Source organism: Bolinopsis microptera, chromosome 7, assembly GCF_026151205.1.
Source record: "Bolinopsis microptera isolate Bmic1 chromosome 7, MBARI_Bmic_1.0, whole genome shotgun sequence".
NCBI lineage: Eukaryota > Metazoa > Ctenophora > Tentaculata > Lobata > Bolinopsidae > Bolinopsis > Bolinopsis microptera.
In genome coordinates this window covers 52665-71261 of record NC_087078.1, presented here as the reverse complement: position 1 = coordinate 71261, position 18597 = coordinate 52665, and the positions used below count along the sequence as shown (strand labels likewise).

Genomic DNA, 18597 nt, shown 5'->3' with positions numbered 1-18597 from the left:
GGGCTAGCCATGAACGGCTCTAAAACTAAGTTCATGACTCTGAACATGACAGAGGAGGCGAGTAGTCTTAATAGCTGTTCTGGAAATCAGCTGGAAAAGGTGACAGACTTTGTTTACCTTGGAGCTTGGATAGCAACAACAGAGAGGGACCTGCGGGTCAGAAAAGCTAAGGCTTGGGCAGCCTGCCACAAGCTAAAGAAGATGTGGAAGTCTGACCTTAGAAGAGGACTAAAGATCCGTCTATTTGTTGCTACTGTGGAGTCAATACTTCTTTATGGTTCTGAAACCTGGACGTTGACAGAGCAATTGAAGAAACGCATTGATGGCTGCTACACTAGAATGCTAAGGATGGCACTTAATGTGGATTGGAAGCAGCGAAAAACCAACAAAGAAGTCTATGGCAACCTACCGAGAGCAACCATGAAGATCCAAGAGCGCAGGATGCGACTAGCAGGCCATATCCACCGGCACCCAGAACTAGTCGCAAACCGCTTGCTACTCTGGGAACCAACTCATGGGGTGCGGAGTAGGGGGAGACCAGCCATGACCTATGTTGATAGCCTACGAGCTGACACGGGTCTCAACGACACTGGAGAAATGGGCGGACTTATGGCGGATAGAGTTTTATGGAGACAGCGCATCAATACTCGGACGCTGAAGCCGCCTTAAGTCAGTAAGTCAGTCATATTTTATAATTAGTACTATCAAGTATAGCTTGGGAGAAATAATAAGGAGGTTGGAAATTAAGGGATTTTTCAATAAAACTAGGTACCGGCTACCCCGTTAACAATTAATTGATTTCGACTTTATGAACTTAATAAACACGACAAAGCATGCTTGGTTACTAACAATATTTCAACAGCACTTAAATTATTCATAACTACGGACTCTTCAAAATACTCAGTAGTATGTATTATAACTCCACTTTTGACCTATTTGACGGCCACTTATTTTTTTCATAATTGCACCGGTTTTTTCCAGGGAGTGCGATTACAAAACTAGTTGCACTGATTTTCTGAAAGATACTGTGATATATTAATAGCTTTCATAGGTGATTTAACGGGTGATACTTGGGTGGTTTGAAAATCCACAGCAGGCAAGCAAACGTTCAAACAATCATCACAACTGCAGATAATAGGGACGGGCCGATTCTTGGTCCATCCCATCCTAGCGGCCAATAGCAATCGATAAGTTATGTCACGTGACTCAGATCCGACCAATCACATAACAGGAGCAATTAGCATCGGACGGTTATCCTATTTAAGTTTTCTTATCTGTATTTGACCCTCTGTTGAGATTGTTATCAGACAGTTTTGTGGAGCTACTAGATTGTACAACTGAGAGAGAGTCGGCGGATGACGTCACTTCGTTTCTCGGAGGAGGTTTCGGGTTGAAGTGGAGGGTTGAAGCGCGCTGTTCTTTGAGTTGCTCAGTGCTCTCAAAACAGTGCGATTAGTTTATAATCTCACTGTTTTTAGAGCAACTAACTACACACTACACAGTCCGTGCGATTATAAACTAATCGCACCGATTATATAACACCAGAAGCGTGGAGATATACGCGAATCTAACTGCGTGTCAGGGAGGGGGCTGTATAATACGATTACACCAGTTATTGCACTCGGTTGCACCTCGTGAAATAACTGGAATAATCGAACTCGGCTTCGCCTCGTGTGATTATTGTATCAATTTACATCGCATTATACGCAGTTAGATTAGCGTATATAATAAGTCAAAATTAAATAGCTATAATTAAAAGGAAATCAGGCTGAGACACGAAAGGCACAATTTAGTAATATAGTAATTGATAAAGATAATTCAAATATTTAATGTGGATATACGAACAATAGTTGATATACAGTTAATATACTGATGTAGAAACTTGATTTCACCAGTAGCATTAAGTCAAATTAACTGATTAAGTATAAAGGTATAAAGAGGTAAAATAATAAAATAACGAAATAAAAAGGAAGTTTTGTTGCAGAACGTGATAAGCGAGCAGAAAGTGCACCTTATTAAAGTCCTTAATAAAGTCAGCGGAACGGTAAAAAGGTACCAATCTCACATACAACACGCGGTAACCATGGTAATCCTGAGCAGTTGTCGATCCAGCCAATAGCAGAGCTTCTCAGTTCACGTGTTGCTTGGTGGCCAATAAGGTGGCGCGCTATACCGGCGAGTGTGCACGGATTCAAACTGACGTATAATAACACTGTGAAATGTGTACGCGGAATTTGTGTGTGTCGATAGAGCTGTTTCTGATCTGCGTTAGTGCAATGCTAATTACTTAATTATAACACACATAACGCCGCCCCTTATTTTCTATTCCGTCCCTCAGCAGTATCGTGGAGGAGTACAAGTTAAAGTTCACTGTATTCCAATTATTGTGCAAGTTTCAGCTTTTTCTCTTGATATACAAACACTTAAAGACTTAACTACTTTTATTCTGTTAATCTGTTGTCTTCTCAAGTTAAAATGTGAGTCATTCGATCGTCAATAAGGTAATAAGTTAAAGTAAATTTCAGAGCCGAATCCCGGTAGCCCATATTATTATAATACAGATTAAATGCATACTGCAGATTACCTTATCGGACCTTATTTGGACGGACATTACATGAACGGACATAATTATGAACGGACATTAATATGAACGCTCGAAGGCATTCAAAACCATCAAAAATCCGAATTTTTTTCAATTTTTTGACGTTTTTTTAATTTCAGCAAATGATTTTTAAATCCATTTTTTATACAGTAAGTAAGAAAAGCAGTCATCGAGCAATGAAAATGTTAAAATATGTGTACATGATCAGTGTCTAATATCACATATAATCTTCATCAAATGAGTTTTCGTGCATGAAATAGTCCATGCTTAAACAAGCATCAGTGATTTCTAGCTATATGGAAACCTTTTTTTATCAAACTACCCCGGTCCTGCATTTCAGTGTTAACTTTTACCAGCCATTCGGCGTGAAGTGGTTTTATCTTAGACAACTTTAGGTTAACCTTAACATTCTAGCTATATGGAAACCTTTTTTTATAAAACTACCCCGGTCCAGCATTTCAGTGTTAACTTTTACCAGCCATTCGGCGTAAAGTGGTTTTATCTTAGACAACTTTAGGTTAACCTTAACATCACGTGGAGCTTTCCTAGCACTGTTTCATTACCTCCCCTCAGTAATATGAACTATAACAACGTCGGACAATGTTCTTGGCAGCACGATTTACCGTAATATCTAGAGGCTGGAACAATTTTGTCATGTTGGCGGGGACTAGCTCATGTTGTTGAGTGCCATAATTTCGTTGACTTTTTCCGCCAAGTGACCCTTGAAAACATCATATACTAGTAGAGTTTTCTGTGCCTCCGGCAGACCAATTGGAGAACCTTTCCGTCGTTAACTTAATATATTACGGCACAATAAAGTTCTCATAGTTGTCATATTCTGGACAAAAAGTTCGAAATGGAAAAATGTTTGAAAAAATTTCAACGGACTTTAACTTGGACGGACATTAATTGAACGGACTTTATTTGAACGGACATTAAGATGAACGCTAGGGCCTCCAGCGTTCAAGTAATGTCCGTCCAAATACGGTCCGATAAGGTACTGCATATTAAATGGGAAAGGCTCGAGCGACCGATTTCATTCTCGGTATCAATTTTCAATTGCGGACGGTTCTTCAAATTAATATCATTTCCTTTTGTTTGGCCATAATCCGTAGAGAGGCCGTATAGAGGCCGTATAATAGAGGCCGTATAGTGGCCATGAAGTGGCCGTATAGAGGTCATATAAAGGCCGTATAGTGGCCGTATAGAGGCCGTATAATGGCCGTATAGAGGCCATAAAGAAGCCGTATAGAGGCCGTATAGTGGCCATAAAGTGGCCATATAGAGGCCATATGTTGGCCGTATAGTATAGAGGCCGTATAATGGCCGTATAGAGGCCGAATAGAGGCCGTATAATAGAGGCCGCATAGTGGCCGTGTAGGGGCCATATAGTGGCTGTATAGAGGCCATATAAAGGCCGTATTATAGAGGCCGTAAAGAGGCCATTTAGAGGCCGTATAGTGGCCGTATTATAGAGGCCGTATAGTGGCCGTATAGAGGCCGTAAAATAGAGGCCGTACAGTAGCCATGAAGTGGCCGTATAGAGGCCATATAAATGCCGTATAGAGGCTGTATAGTGTATAGAGGCCGTATAGTGGCCATATAGAGGCCGTATAGAGGCCATATAGAGGCCGTATAGAGGCCGTATAGTGGCCGTATAGAGGCCGTATAGAGGCCGTATAGTGGCCGTATAGAGGCCGTATAATGGCCGTATAGTGGCCGTATAGTGGCCGTATAGAGGCCATGTAAATGCCGTATAGAGGCTGTATAGTGTATAGAGGCCGTATAGTGGCCATATAGAGGCCGTATAGAGGCCGTATGCAGGCCGTATAGAGGCCGTGTAGTGGCCGTATAGAGGCCGTATAGAGGCCGTATAGTGGCCGTATAGAGGCCGTATAGAGGCCGTATACAGGCCGTATAGAGGCCGTATAGAGGCCGTATGCAGGCCGTATAGAGGCCGTGTAGTGGCCATAAAGTAGCCGTATAGAGGCCATATAAACGCCGTATTATAGTGGCCGTATAGAGGCCGTATACAGGCTGTATAATGGCCGTATAGAGGCCGTATAGAGGCTGTATTATAGTGGCCGTATAATGGCCGTATAGAGGCCGTATAGTGGCCGTATAGAGGCCGTATTATGGCCGTATAGAGGCCGTATAGTGGCCATAAAGTGGCCGTATAGAGGCCATATAAAGGCCGTATAGAGGCCGTATAGAGGCCGTATACAGGCCGTATACAGGCCGTATAGAGGCCGTGTAGTGGCCATAAAGTAGCCGTATAGAGGCCATATAAACGCCGTATAGAGGCCGTATAGTGGCCGTATAATGTCCGTATAGAGGCCGTATTATAGAGGCCGTATTATAGAGGCCGTATAGAGCCGAAACCATATGATCCAAGATACTACTACACTACTACACTACTACACTACTACACTACTACACTACTACACTACTACACTACTACACTACTACACTACTACACTACTACACTACTACACTACTACACTACTACACTACTACACTACTACACTACTACACTACTACACTACTACACTACTACACTACTACACTACTACACTACTACACTACTACACTACTACACTACTACACTACTACACTACTACACTACTACACTACTACACTACTACACTACTACACTACTACACTACTACACTACTACACTACTACACTACTACACTACTACACTACTACACTACTACACTACTACACTACTACACTACTACACTACTACACTACTACACTACTACACTACTACACTACTACACTACTACACTACTACACTACTACACTACTACACTACTACACTACTACACTACTACACTACTACACTACTACACTACTACACTACAAGATGCCGGGTGCAAGCCACTTGAACATGTTGGACCAGTTCATCGACAGCCTTAACGACGAGTAAGTATAATATTAATAGCCAGCTAATTGGTTTTCTTTACTGACAGCAATATATTGATTAATTTATTCACTGCTTCTTGTACTTGTAATACTTGCTCCTTCACAAATACTTGTAATGAATTACGGCTGCAAATTTAAGAACGACATGTTCGGTGAAAACATTAACTATAAAATATTATGATGATAAAATTTAAGCTAACGTTTTCACTTTTCAAGTTGCTACGAACTTGCCGACTTGCGTTTAATTCCTAAACAAAAGACGCACAGTGACAGAGACAGAGACAATACAAATTATAAGAAGCGCAGACAGGGGCAGAGACAGAGACAATACAAATTATAAGAAGCACATTAAACTTATAAGATCCTACCTTATTACGATGATTGTTGATTAGGTATGTTGCATGAGTGGATATTATTCTTCAGCTGGAGACTTTTCACCTGGGAAACAGGTGCTAGGTTACAGTTGCTAGGTTACAGTTGCTAGGTTACAGTTGCTAGGTTACAGTTGCTAGGTTACAGTTGCTAGGTTACAGTTGCTAGGTTACAGTTGCTAGGTTACAGTTGCTAGGTTACAGTTGCTAGGTTGCAGTTGCTAGGTTGCAGTTGCTAGGTTGCAGTTGCTAGGTTGCAGTTGCTAGGTTGCAGTTGCTAGGTTGCAGTTGCTAGGTTGCAGTTGCTAGGTTGCAGTTGCTAGGTTGCAGTTGCTAGGTTGCAGTTGCTAGGTTACAGTTGCTAGGTTACAGTTGCTAGGTTACAGTTGCTAGGTTACAGTTGCTAGGTTACAGTTGCTAGGTTACAGTTGCTAGGTTACAGTTGCTAGGTTACAGTTGCTAGGTTACAGTTGCTAGGTTACAGTTGCTAGGTTACAGTTGCTAGGTTACAGTTGCTAGGTTACAGTTGCTAGGTTACAGTTGCTAGGTTACAGTTGCTAGGTTACAGTTGCTAGGTTACAGTTGCTAGGTTACAGTTGCTAGGTTACAGTTGCTAGGTTACAGTTGCTAGGTTACAGTTGCTAGGTTACAGTTGCTAGGTTACAGTTGCTAGGTTACAGTTGCTAGGTTACAGTTGCTAGGTTACAGTTGCTAGGTTACAGTTGCTAGGTTACAGTTGCTAGGTTACAGTTGCTAGGTTACAGTTGCTAGGTTACAGTTGCTAGGTTACAGTTGCTAGGTTACAGTTGCTAGGTTACAGTTGCTAGGTTACAGTTGCTAGGTTACAGTTGCTAGGTTACAGTTGCTAGGTTACAGTTGCTAGGTTACAGTTGCTAGGTTACAGTTGCTAGGTTACAGTTGCTAGGTTACAGTTGCTAGGTTACAGTTGCTAGGTTACAGTTGCTAGGTTACAGTTGCTAGGTTACAGTTGCTAGGTTACAGTTGCTAGGTTACAGTTGCTAGGTTACAGTTGCTAGGTTACAGTTGCTAGGTTACAGTTGCTAGGTTACAGTTGCTAGGTTACAGTTGCTAGGTTACAGTTGCTAGGTTACAGTTGCTAGGTTACAGTTGCTAGGTTACAGTTGCTAGGTTACAGTTGCTAGGTTACAGTTGCTAGGTTACAGTTGCTAGGTTACAGTTGCTAGGTTACAGTTGCTAGGTTACAGTTGCTAGGTTACAGTTGCTAGGTTACAGTTGCTAGGTTACAGTTGCTAGGTTACAGTTGCTAGGTTACAGTTGCTAGGTTACAGTTGCTAGGTTACAGTTGCTAGGTTACAGTTGCTAGGTTACAGTTGCTAGGTTACAGTTGCTAGGTTACAGTTGCTAGGTTACAGTTGCTAGGTTACAGTTGCTAGGTTACAGTTGCTAGGTTACAGTTGCTAGGTTACAGTTGCTAGGTTACAGTTGCTAGGTTACAGTTGCTAGGTTACAGTTGCTAGGTTACAGTTGCTAGGTTACAGTTGCTAGGTTACAGTTGCTAGGTTACAGTTGCTAGGTTACAGTTGCTAGGTTACAGTTGCTAGGTTACAGTTGCTAGGTTACAGTTGCTAGGTTACAGTTGCTAGGTTACAGTTGCTAGGTTACAGTTGCTAGGTTACAGTTGCTAGGTTACAGTTGCTAGGTTACAGTTGCTAGGTTACAGTTGCTAGGTTACAGTTGCTAGGTTACAGTTGCTAGGTTACAGTTGCTAGGTTACAGTTGCTAGGTTACAGTTGCTAGGTTACAGTTGCTAGGTTACAGTTGCTAGGTTACAGTTGCTAGGTTACAGTTGCTAGGTTACAGTTGCTAAGTTACAGTTGCTAGATTACAGTTGCTAGGTTACAGTTGCTAGGTTACAGTTGCTAGGTTACAGTTGCTAGGTTACAGTTGCTAGGTTACACCTTAATAACTTGAATTACATGATCCTGCAAACCATAATTTAGCACAATAAAATGAAAAGCGCAAAACATACTGTTATGTAGCAGACATCCAGTCTGTTTTTCTGTAAACAGTAAACGGAAGGGATGAAATAAATTAAATCCGATTTCAGCAGACAACGGTAAAACGGAGCAAAAAGGAAGGGCACATCGTATTTGTCAAGAGATAAAAACAGAAACGTAATAGGGCTGTGCTATTATGGATAACAGGCAGACGCCTCGATCACCATGGTAACGTTATGAGCAGACCATTGACCAATCAGTGAAGTTTCTTCTTATCACGTGACGCTAGGCCGACCAATCGCAGTGTTGCCATGGTAACGACCAATCACAACGCGCGCACGAACCGTGTCCTGAGCTTATCATTTCTTATGATTACCTATCTTATAGAAGATAAAATGTACAGTTAAATAAACATGTGCTAAGGAGCCAGGAAACTCTGTCGTGTCTCGTACGACCCTGAGGGTGCTGAATTGGGGCTGATGTTTTGTAAAGTTGTAATTATTGCTACATTATATTATTATCATAATATATAATGATGGTGGAAAATCTGGGGATAGATATTTGAACCGCCAGGTTATACTACAGTCTGTTGATTTGTAAAAAATATGCCACCTAAGGTATTTAGAGTGAGACGGACTGTGTAGTTCTAAAATTTGGGAGCAGTACTCGCGAACTCTGGAGTCCCCCGCTCTAGAGTACTGCTCCCTTACAATTTGTATTACAGTCAGTTTAAATACAGTTGACTATTCATGGCGAGCACCTCTTTTTGCAAATAGTTTGAGCTGAATTGATTGTTTGATCGGCCACACTGATTAATTCTCAATTCTCATTGTGCAATGTACATTTGACGTGTTACCATGGCAACAGAGATTCTTGGCGACTCCTTGTCTGGATTGATTCATGAGATACGCAGTTTTTAATCTGCGTCGATGATATTAAGCGATTAACATTTCGTTAACTGTTCATCAATTCGGTTAATATGTAATACGAATGCTGAATTTGTTTTTTATATTTAGGCCGGATTTTCGCTTGTTGTTATAATATTGTGTTCCGAGTAGAAACTTAGCCTATTTTTAGAATCTGTCCTTGTAATTATGTAATAGTAGTATAGCTGTAATAGATGCGTACACTCACATTCGTGGTGAGTGCCTGCATTTTGATCGTTTACATGGAACATAGTAACCATAGTAACAGTGTAGTTTACATGGAACAATAAGCTGACACATTTTTGATACCGGTTTTTTGTGAGTCACCCTACTGTGTTCTAACCAGTAATTTTGCCCTGTTTAGCAACAGGATTTTCTGGTAAATTTGCAACTCAAGTCCGAAATCGATGCTATGAATGGTGGAAACTGTGAAGCTTGAAACAACGCCCGCTGGTGGATATTAAAAAAACACGTGTTCATCATCTTCTAGGTTAGGACAAATTATATAGTTGCCTATCTTATCTGTTATACTAACCCTAAACTGTACCCATTAGGAATATAGTTGGATCGTCACATGATTATTACCGAAACAACTTTCTGTTGCCATGGTAACATGACCGACACAGCTCATGCAGGGTGTCCACGTGTCCACTTTCCCCACATCCAGAAACACGCCATCTTGCCAGGCATCCTGGGAGGAAATTTTTTTTTGGGAGGAAAAACGGGAGAAAAAGAGGAAATTTTTGAGAAGTTACTCCTAAATTTCGAAATATTTTTTTGGAATGAAGACAAATTAATTGAGGAAATTTTTGAAGAAAATGTTTCGATTGTATAAAAATCAAAGAGGAACATCCTGTCAGTTTTGGAACACAGTGAAATATTCTGATTGGAGAATGCAGATTGCTGTTGTGAAGTTATCAAATTTACGTGAGTACTTGATTCTTTTCAATCCCAGTTTATTGCTGTCCTACAAATTTCTTTAATGCCAAATGCCGTCTAAAACACCCTATTTCGCAAAAAAATTCCAGCCCCCGCCAAGGGGCTTCGCCCCTGGACCCTGCTGGGGGCTGCGCCCCCAGACCCCTGCCACAGCTTGCTCGCCAACAGCCCCCTCCCCAAACTTGCGAGCGAAGCGTGCGGGCCACAGAATTTAGAAAAAAACTCATCTGGGAGGAAATATAAAACTTTCTGGATATGGGCCACTTTCCATGAAGTCTGCAGACTCCAGGGAACATTTTGATAAAAGTATAAGATAAAAACGTAATTATCTTTTAGCTTACACTCTCTCATCTAACCATCTTGATGTGTAAACATTGTTACCATGGCAACAACTGTAAACACACGGTTTTCTTTCCTGTACATTTGAATATTGTCTACGTTTGCTCTGTAAATACGCTCTGTGAAAATACGGGTGTTTCATGGGCAGTTCTTCTGACAGTTCTAGTAGTTCCAGCAGCGAGGAGAAAACATCTAGATCTAAAAGTTCTAGATCTAAAAGTTCTAGATCTAAAAGTTCTAGATCTAAAAGTTCAAGGTCTAAAAGCTCCCGGACAAAGACCGAAAAGACAAGCGCAGAACAATCTTCGAGCAACAGCAGCAGCAGTAGTAGTAGTAGTAGCTCCAGCAGCAGCTCCAGCAGCAGCAGTAGTAGTAGCTCGAGCAGTAGTAGAACAAGTGCTCCCGCAACATCGACTGCACCGTGTCTTGTGGACCAGGAAACTCAAGTAACACCAAAACCCTCAACTACACCGCCTCCGAAACCCTCAACTCCACCACCTCCGAAACCAACTCCACCGCCTCCAAAGCCGGTTACACCGCCTCCAGTGAAACCAAGGACCCCTACACCACCTCCCCCAAAAACCCGAACCCCCACACCGCCTCCCCCTAAACCAGCTAGCCCTCCCCCTAAACCAGCTAGCCCTCCCCCTAAACCAGCTAGCCCTCCCCCTAAACCAGCTACTCCCCCTAAACCAGCTACACCCCCACCTACTCCTCCTCCTAAAATGAGTACTCCTTCACCAGAGCCCCCTTCCCCCGCTAGGTCCCCATTCTCACTGGACAATCTGCCGGTTATTGAGAATCTACCTCCTCTTGAGCTGCCAGCTGTTGTTGACGTGAGTTAACTTTGCTTTCTTAATCTTTGCTTTCTTAATCAGCAATAAAGTTACACTTGACCAGATGTTACAATAATAAGTTAATAAATTTCACTTTTCAGTTACTACATTTACACATGAGTAGAGTTATTTCTTTTTACATTTCGCTCTCTTCCCAGGTGAAAAGTCGGGATAGGTGGGCTGGTAAACTTACATTCTTTTCCCAGGTGTAACCTAGCAACTGTAACCTAGCAACTGTTTCCCAGGTGAAAAGTCGGGATAGGTGGGCTGGTAAACTTACATTCTGGTTCGCTTCTGTAGCTGCTTCCTGTAGTCTACCTAACATGTGGAAATTTCCTTATCTGGTTAAGTAAGTAACTAACTGGGCATCACGTGCTAGTTAGGTATCACGTGCTAGTATAGGGGTGAATGAGTTGTTGCCATATATATACAACCCCCCCCCCCCTCCGGAAAATAACGCTATATTTCAGTAAACACGGTGGATTTACCTTCCTGATACCGTACGTTTTGGCTTTGGTTTTGATAGGGATGCCACTTTTAACCGTGGAGCTAACTATAGGTCAAATGTTTCAAGGTAAATATCAAAGTTATATCTATTTCTAAGGAGATAATGAACATTCAGTGATGAGAGCAGTTTGAATGTGTTGTAACCAGAGTTTCCATAGTAACCATAGTAACCCTACTCTCCGCTCTGATAAACCTAACATGTGTAGGAGGAGCAGTTGAAGCGTTTGGGAACCTGAATCCCAGATTACGTGGAGTAGGAGTAGCCACTGTTATTGGAGGGTTTATTGTAGCCGTCTACAATGTTATAGTGCTCGGCTGGAGTGGGATTTACTTTGTTAAAAGTTTCGATCCGATCAACAACAAGGTGCCGTGGCAAGATGGAGGGGTGGACAACTTTATCACTGATTACGTTCTCAAGGTAATGTTATTTGTTATCAAGATCACTACTAGGTCACTAGGTTACTAGGTTACTAGGTAACTAGGTAACTAGGTTACTAGGTAACTAGGTAACTAGGTTACTAGGTAACTAGGTTACTAGGTAACCCAGCCCACTAACACTTCAGAACACTACAATATCAGACAGCAGCATGGTTGTAAGTGGAAGAGTACTTCTTGCTGTGATAATCTGCTGGTTTCTCGTCTTCTTCTGTGTTTTCCGGTCACTCCGGAGTATTGGGGCTGTGGTGAAGATACTGGCGCCTTTACCAGTAGCAGTTCTTATTGGAGTTACTGTTAGGTTAGTAACAGTTCTTATAGCTTTACCAGTAGCAGTTCTTATTGGAGTTACTGTTAGGTTAGTAACAGTTCTTATAGCTTTAGCTTTATATGGATTACTTTTAGATTAATACTATGGAACTGATCGAGCATATACATATATAATTATATATGTATATATGACACTGATGATTGCATTTGCATGAAACTTTGAGTTTGTAGAATCGTTGTTTTCATTGTATTATATATATATAAGAGCATATATACATATTATATATACATATTATATATATATAATAATATATATATTATATATGTATATATTATATATATATAATAATATACATATTATATATATACATATTATATATATATATATTTATTTAACCACCTATTTTCAATTATTTGCTGCGTAGACCCAGCCCACTAAAGAAGAAAATTTCACACAGGGCAGTTTTCCTAGACGGAGCCGTTGACGGATTTGAGAAATACTTGGTTCAGTGGAACTCAACAAAGCTAGCTAATACTGATGTCTGGTCCGATGCCACTAGTAAGTGGAGCACTGTTACTAGGTTACTAGGTTAATAGGTTACTAGGTTACTAGGTTACTAGGTTACTAGGTTACTAGGTTACTAGGTTACTAGGTTACTAGGTTAATAGGTTAATAGGTTACTAGGTTACTAGGTTACTGGGTTACTAGGTTACTACTGCGTTACTGGGTTACTAGGTTACTGGGTTACTGGGTTACTAGGTTACTAGGATACTAGGTAACTGTGTTACTAGGTTACTGGGTTACTATGCTACTAGGTTACTAGGTTACTAGGTTACGGGGTTACTGGGTTATTAGGTTACTAGGTTACTAGGTTACTAGGTTACTAGGTTACTAGGTTACCAGTTTACTAGGTTACTAGGTTACTAGTTTACTAGGTTACTAGGTTACTGGGTTACTGGGTTACTAGGTTACTAGGATACTAGGTTACTGTGTTACTGGGTTGCTAGGTTACTAGGTTACTGGGTTGCTAGGTTACTAGGTTACTGGGTTACTAGGTTACTAAGTTACTAGGTTACTGGGTTACTGGGTTATTGGGTTACTAGGTTACTAGGTTATTGGATTACTAAGTTACTGGGTTACTGGGTTACTATGTTACTAGGTTACTAGGTTACTGGGTTGATAGGTTACTGGGTTACTGGGTTACTAGGTTACTAGGTTACTGGGTTACTAGGTTACTAGGTTACTAAGTTACTAGGTTTCTGGGTTACTAAGTTACTAGGTTTCTGGGTTACTGGGTTACAGGGTTACTGGGTTACTAGGTTACTAGGTTGCTAGGTTACTAGGTTACTAGGTTACTAGGTTACTATGTTACTATGTTACTAGGTTACTAGGTTACTAGGTTACTAGGTTACTAGGTTACTATGTTACTAGGTTACTAGGTTACTAGGTTACTAGGTTACTAGGTTACTAGGTTACTAGGTTACTAGGTTACTAATGTACTGTTTCAGGTCAGGTGTTGTACACTCTTACAGTGTGTTTAGGAGTAATGACGTCTTACGCCTCCTTCAACCCCCGCTCTCAGAATATAGCTATAGGTTAGTTAAAACAAAATGAGACAGTATCTATTTTAAAATGTGGATTCTACTGCCGTTGTTGAAGAAAATGATATCTACATCACTCAAAAATAAATCATCTCATTTTCTGTCCGAATAATTCAACAAACTCTAAACGTTGACGTTTATCTCAATATCACCGCTCATATAAGAATATAATCTGTCTGGTTAGTGTAGTTACTAGTTAACTACACTAGTAACCTAGTAACTACACTCAGATAAGAATATAATCTGTCTGGTGGATCTAGTGGTGTCTGTGCTGGGAGGAGCTGTTATTTACCTGGTGCTGGGACACAAGGCTCACACGTGCAAGATGCAGGATCTTGTTCCTTGTGATCAGATATTTGATTCTAATGGAATACACCTCCTCTTCAAGGTGAGAGCAACTGTAGTCACTAGCTAGGCTGTGTTACTATGGTAACAGGCTGCGTGGATATTATTTATATTGATCATGATACTTGATATATTATCTTCTTTGTAGCCACTCAGACCGGAAATGTTTCATGGATGATTGCTCCTGTAAGAATAAGGAACTTGTAGCTAGGTGATATTTTCCATCCACCATTTTGAAAAAATATAAAGTGGAAGGTTACGAATGGAGGTTTTTGCAGAAAAACGTGGATTTTGGAGAACGAGATAGGTGGGTTCAAATATGTCGTGTGTCCTTCCTTCCTTCCTTCCGTTCGTTACCACGCAACGTAAAAGCTGCGCGCGCGCGCAAAAATTAATCACTGATGCATTGTGCTTCCTACAGACGAGGGGTCTACTTAGGACTCTGCCTCGCGTGACGTCACGTTAATGTAGATAAATGATCGCGCGACAAAATTCAGTCTTTCTGCTAATTACACTTAAAGTTACGTTTCCATTCTTTTCAATTGCAATTTACGAACCTTTAATCTAAATTGATGAAGTACAAGTTGTTAATCATTTTATTTCTACTGGGATGTTCCACCGACTTGGCACCGGATAATATAATAAAATATGATATTTGTTTTGATGAGGTAAATGTTGCTGTTACAGGGTTTTTCTTGGAATGTTTTGATTTGTTTTGTATGGTATTGTGTTACTTTGGAAACCAAGTACTATTGCCTGCAATAGATTTTACCTCGAGGAGTTTGGTTAATGTGCAATATTACTTTTGTCATAATGTACACATTTGGTTATTATTCAATCGACTGACGTTTGTTTACAAGCACTCTGACTACGGCGTCAGCTCATTCTACACCTTCACGAGAACATTCTTCGTGCGGGGAGCTTTAGCGGCTACTTCTGTCCTGGTTGTGCTGATGTTTGCGTCGTCGATGAACACTGGAGTCCTCGTAGGTTATGGTGAGTTCGTTTAAAGTTGAAATTGCACGTCTGCTACTTGAAGTTTCGTTTCCTTGAGCTTTTCTGTGCTCTATTAGATTGGTTGTTGAAGATATCATTGTATAATAAATAGCAATCCTATTTATAGGTCGTCTGCTCTCTACACCCAGTCTGTGGACGGTTCTAATGAACCCTCAACAGCTTTTCGTGGTCGCCCTTCAACCACAGAACACCTTGGTTTTGGCTTCAGGAGCTGTGTTGAGTGTTGAATTTTATTTGCAGTTTATTTTTCAAAGTTGTTGCAACGTTAACATCATGTCAACATTGAATTTAATTTATAATCTGGTTTTGGCTCAATTAATTTATTTGACATCTACAGTTGAAGCTGTTAGCGCTCAGTTACAGAACCTCGAGGTTGCTGGCCTACTGCCATCTAGTCCCGCCATCCTCATTCTTCAACTGGTCGTAAATGCTATGGCTGGTGATTTGTCTCCTTCTGCTGTTTGGTCCAGGATGTGCCTAATACTATCAGGCGATGTGGAAACTAACCCGGGACCTGTACAGTTTAAGTGCAACACCGCCAGCTCCTCTCCTGAGGAGTTCGTCTATACTGATAAAAACGTGAGTAATTAAATGTTATGATTTTACTAAAATATGTACACATTTTCTAGATTGTTGTACAGTAAACCCCAACAGATGTACAAGCATTACAAGTACAACTTACACTTCATTTATGTTTGTGGGAGCTTTACATTACACGATGATTGAGAAATTTTTTTTTTCAGGTTGTGGTTCTAGGAGATTCGATGGTTAAATACATTAATTCCGAATGTCCCGAAGAACCTACACGTTTATATCCGAAATCATACCGTGGACTACATGTTTTCTCTTACCGTGGTATGGACACTGAGCACGTGGCAGACGAGGTAACCAACATCAATCCTCGGAACTTGCCGCAGATAGATGCTGTGTACGTCATGGTGGGAACTAACAATATAAAAGGTAGGTGTTCGTGTGATAGTGTTACGTTTGCAGAAATGTTCACTGACCTTATAAACTGTGTGCATCATAAGTTTCCGAAGGCTACTGTTTTTGTAAATATTGTTTTGCCTCGTTTTGATTATTATAATCGTGAAAGATCATATTTTCTTTCTAAAATTGATGACTTTAACGCTGAATTGGTTTCTTTACGTAATCAACTTAATTTCGTATTAGTTTCTAACCCTTTTCACATCACTCATAATGATGCTTTATCTTACATCCAGCGTACGGATAAATTACATTTCAGCTACACAGGTAACATTTTGTTTAAAAAGATTGTAAAGGCTAACATTCACTGCTATTTTTATGGTTTTGCTAGTATCCCCACTCATCTCCGTCATTTGGTAGACAGTTCACTGCATCCCCTTTACCCTCACAATTTCCTGATCAGTCTGATAGCTTGTGGGACTTAACTCCGGGTTATTCTCCATCTACTACTTCTCCTGCTTCTGCTACACCTGCTGCACCTGCTCCTTCTGCTCAATCTGCTCCATCTGCACCGGCTCCTCCTGCACCTGCTCCTGCTGCACTTGCTTCATCTGCTGCACCTGCTCCTGCTCCTGCTCCATCTGTACCTGCTGCACCGGCTCCTGCTGCACCGGCTCCTGCTGCACTTGCTCTTGCTGCATCTGCTCCTCCTGCTCCAGCTGCTCCTTCTGCACCGGCTCCTCCTGCACCTGCTCCTGCTGCACCTGCTTCATCTGCTACACCTGCTGCACCTGCTCCTCCTCCTGCTCCATCTGAACCTGCTGCAACGGCTCCTGCTGCACTTGCTCTTGCTGCATCTGCTCCTGCTCCATTTGCTCCTTCTGCACCGGTTCCTCATGCACCTGCTCCTGCTGCACCTGCTTCATCTGCTGCACCGACTTCTCCTGCACCTGTTTCACCTGCACCTGCTGTACCTGCTCCTCCTGCACCTGCTCCATCTGCCCTACCTGCTCCTCCTGCACCTGCTGCATCTACTCCAGCTTTACCTGTACCTGCTGCACCTGATCCTGCACCCGATCCTGCTCCGTACAATTCCTCGAAGTGTCCGGATTGGCTTCAGAAAAGGCTAGCCTATTACAAGAATCTACTTCCGGTGCGTATTGCTAAAAATGTCGAGGAACTTTTACTATCAAAAGTTGAACAAGGTATATTTGTTAGGCAGGGTACCAACTCATCGCAGGTCCTTCTTTTCGGCAAAGATAAATATGTTTACAACAGGGCTACTAAACATCTAAAACCCATCCCCATTCATTCAGAGCCTATACTACAACAAATTTTGTCCATTGTCAATGTTAAACTGTCCGCCAACTTTAACAGCATATTGGTCAACTTTTACAAAGATCCCTCTACCATCCTACCATATCACAAGGACGATGAACGGCATTTGGACAAGTCTGCCAAAATAGCGACTCTATCAATTGGGGCTACACGTTACATGGACTTTGCCTCGTGTAAATGGGACCGCCCCTCGTTCAGTCAGCAGCTTCTGTCTAATTCGTTGTTTGTTATGGATCCTGAGTCACAGGTAGCGTACTTCCATCGTATAGCTCGCGGTAGTAACTCTCGTCTTTGCCAAGGCTACCGTTTCAGTCTTACTTTCAGAACACTTAAGCCAAGCACCCTCGATAAGACTGAAGGGGTGTCCTCATCCGGCCGTGTTTCTTTAAAGCCCAGCACCCTCGATAAGACTGAAGGGATGTCCTCATCCGGCCCTGTTTCTTTAAAGCCCAGCACCCTCGATAAGACTGAAGGGGTGTCCTCATCCGGCCGTGTTTCTTTAAAGCCCAGCACCCTCGATAAGACTGAAGGGGTGTCCTCATCCGGCCGTGTTTCTTTAAAGCCCAGCACCCTCGATAAGACTGAAGGGGTGTCCTCATCCCGCCCTGTTTCTTTAAAGCCCAGCACCCTCGATAAGACTGAAGGGGTGTCCTCATCCGGCCCTGTTTCTTTAAAGCCCAGCACCCTCGATAAGACTGAAGGGGTGTTGTCATCTTACCCTCTTTCCATACATCCCAGCACCCCTGGTGAGGATAACAAGATACAGGTGTCACCATCATCCTCCGTTCTTCAAGCACCTATAATTGTCCCCAGCATGAGTCACAAGCCTATTTCTACGGAGTTTCGTCAATTGCCACTTTTTCTTCGGATCCCTGCACCTTTTATAAGCCTAACAGGCTGTCACCATCTGCCACTGCTTCCCTGTACCCCTGATATGACTGAAGGGACCGGAGTGTCATTATCTGCTACTCATCCTACGGAACCCCTTATCCCTGATATGACTGAAGGGACCGGGGTGTCATTATCTGTCACTCTTCCTTCGGAACCCTGCATCCCCGATATGACTGAAGGGACCGGGGTGTCATTATCTGTCACTCTTCCTTCGGAACCCTGCATCCCTGATATGACTGAAGGGACCGGGGTGTCATTATCTGCTGCTCATCCTTCGGAACCCTGCATCCCCGATATGACTGAAGGGACCGGGGTGTCCTCATCATCTTCTGCATATGCACCCCT

At 41.9% G+C, this 18597-nt stretch overlaps 1 protein-coding gene across 2 annotated transcripts in view; it reads left to right on the top strand.

Annotated features, from left to right (window-relative positions):
* LOC134817998 (high mobility group-T protein-like) overlaps positions 1–18597 on the top strand; it is a 69878-nt gene that overhangs the window by 41224 nt on the left and 10057 nt on the right. The window lies entirely within an intron of this gene.